Here is a 2,500-nt window from a genome sequence, read left to right as displayed (position 1 = left end):
GGGGTGGGAGGGAAGGCTGGCAGGCAGGTGGGCCGGAAGAGGAGGCTGCTGTGGCAGCAACTCGCTCTCTCGCGCCGTCCCAGTGCCGTCCGAGCGTTGCCGAGGGTGTCTGCTGACTTGCGCATCTTCAGACACCCGTCTCCCATAAATGACGGAGGGCACCTTTGCTACTCATTACCCTTAGACTGCTCAACTGGAGAGGGGAGAAAAAAAGGCCCTGGCCGAGGTGGTGAGTCGGCCTCCTCTCTCCCTCACGGTTGAAAAAGATGTGCTCCTGGCGCACTGGCCCTGCTGAAAATCTCTCTCCATTTGGCCGAGGCAGAGAGTCGGCCTCCTCTCTCCCTTACGGTCGAAAAAGATGTGCTGCTGTCGAACTGGCCATTACATCCTCACCTGATCTAGTCCCCCATTAGATACCCCCCCCCCCCGCAGTTACCCCGTACCACATATCTAGCATGGACCTTGACCTCCAGCAGGCCCCGGGGACCCACATTACCCCCCCCCCCCCCCCCCCCCCCCCTGCAGTTACCCTGTACCACATATCTAGCATGGACCTTGACCTCCAGCAGGCCCCGGGGACCCACATTACCCCCCCCCCCCCCTTCCCCCTGCAGTTACCCTGTACCACATGTCTAGCATGGACCTTGGCTTCCAGCAGGCCCCGTGGATCCACATTACCCCCCCCTGCAGTTACCCTGTGCCACATATCTAGCATGGACCTGGACCTCCAGCAGGCCCTGGGGACCCACATACTCCCCTGCTCTACTCCCCCACTAGCTTTCCTTACTTGCAGTTACGCTCCAGCGCATATCCAGCATGGACCTTGACCTCCAGCAGGCCCCGTGAACCCACATTACCCCCCCCCCCCCCCCTCCTGCAGTTACCCTGTACCACGTATCTAGCATGGACCTTGACCTCCAGCAGGCCCCGGGGACCCACATTACCCCCCCCCCCCCCCCCCTTCCCCCTGCAGTTACCCTGTACCACATGTCTAGCATGGACCTTGGCTTCCAGCAGGCCCCGTGGACCCACATTACCCCCCCCTGCAGTTACCCTGTGCCACATATCTAGCATGGACCTGGACCTCCAGCAGGCCCTGGGGACCCACATACTCCCCTGCTCTACTCCCCCACTAGCTTTCCTTACTTGCAGTTACGCTCCAGCGCATATCCAGCATGGACCTTGACCTCCAGCAGGCCCCGTGAACCCACATTACCCCCCCCCCCCCCCCCCCTCCTGCAGTTACCCTGTACCACGTATCTAGCATGGACCTGGACCTCCAGCAGGCCCCGGGGACCCACACTTAAGCCCCCTCCCACTAACAAAGCAGAACACCACTGGCAAAATCCTCGTGCCCCTGGTACTCCAGAAAGCACATTGAAATGTGCCCCTGGTACACTGCGCAGAAGAACTGCCGCACACACACACACACGCACGCACGCACGCACGCACTGCTTGTGCCTATGGTACGACAACTTTTCTCGTGCCTATGGTACGACAACTTTTCTCGTGCCTATGGTACAACAACTTTCCTCCGTGCCTATGGTACGACAACTTTTCTCGTGCCTATGGTACAACAACTTTTCGCCGTGCCCCTGGTACACCGCTCAGTAGCACTTTGCCACACAAACTCTCCTCGTGCCTATGGTACGACAACTTTTCTCGTGCTTATGGTACAACAACTTTCCTCCGTGCCCCTGGTACGACAGCTTTCCTCGTGCCTATGGTACGACAACTTTTCTCATGCCTATGGTACAACAACTTTTCGCCGTGCCCCTGGTACACCGCTCAGTAGCACTTTGCCACACACACACTCCTCGTACCTATGGTACGACAACTTTTCTCGTGCCTATGGTACGACAACTTTTCTCGTGCCTATGGTACAACAACTTTTCGCCGTGCCCCTGGTACACCGCTCAGTAGCACTTTGCCACACAAACTCTCCTCGTGCCTATGGTACGACAACTTTTCTCGTGCCTATGGTACAACAACTTTCCTCCGTGCCCCTGGTACGACAGCTTTTCTCGTGCCTATGGTACAACAACTTTTCTCGTGCCTATGGTACAACAACTTTTCGCCGTGCCCCTGGTACACCGCTCAGTAGCACTTTGCCACACACACACACCACTCGTGCCTATGGTACGACAACTTTTCTCGTGCCTATGGTACGACAACTTTTCTCGTGCCTATGGTACAACAACCTTTCCCCGTGCCCCTGGTACACTGCGCAGAAACTCTTTGCCACACACACACACCACTCGTGCCTATGGTACGACAACAGGCCCCGGGGACCTACATCGCACCTTGCTCTTGCCTCCCTTACAGCTGAAAAAGGTCCATGCCTGTGCCCTGGCCCTGCTGAAATTCCCTCTCCATTTAGCCGAGGCAGTGAGTCGGCCTCCTGTCTCCCTTTACGGTCGAAAAAGATGTGCTCCTGGGCGCGCTGGCCCTGCTGCTACTCACATCGGGCATGGACCTGGACCTCCAGCAGGCCCCGGGG

The sequence above is a fragment of the Diplotaxodon limnothrissa genome, unplaced genomic scaffold (genome assembly GCF_057381915.1).
Source record: "Diplotaxodon limnothrissa isolate DT_005_m unplaced genomic scaffold, D_limnothrissa_male_GT1.1 unmapped_scaffold_10, whole genome shotgun sequence".
Classification (NCBI taxonomy): Eukaryota; Metazoa; Chordata; class Actinopteri; order Cichliformes; family Cichlidae; genus Diplotaxodon; species Diplotaxodon limnothrissa.
This window is presented reverse-complemented; position numbering follows the sequence as displayed.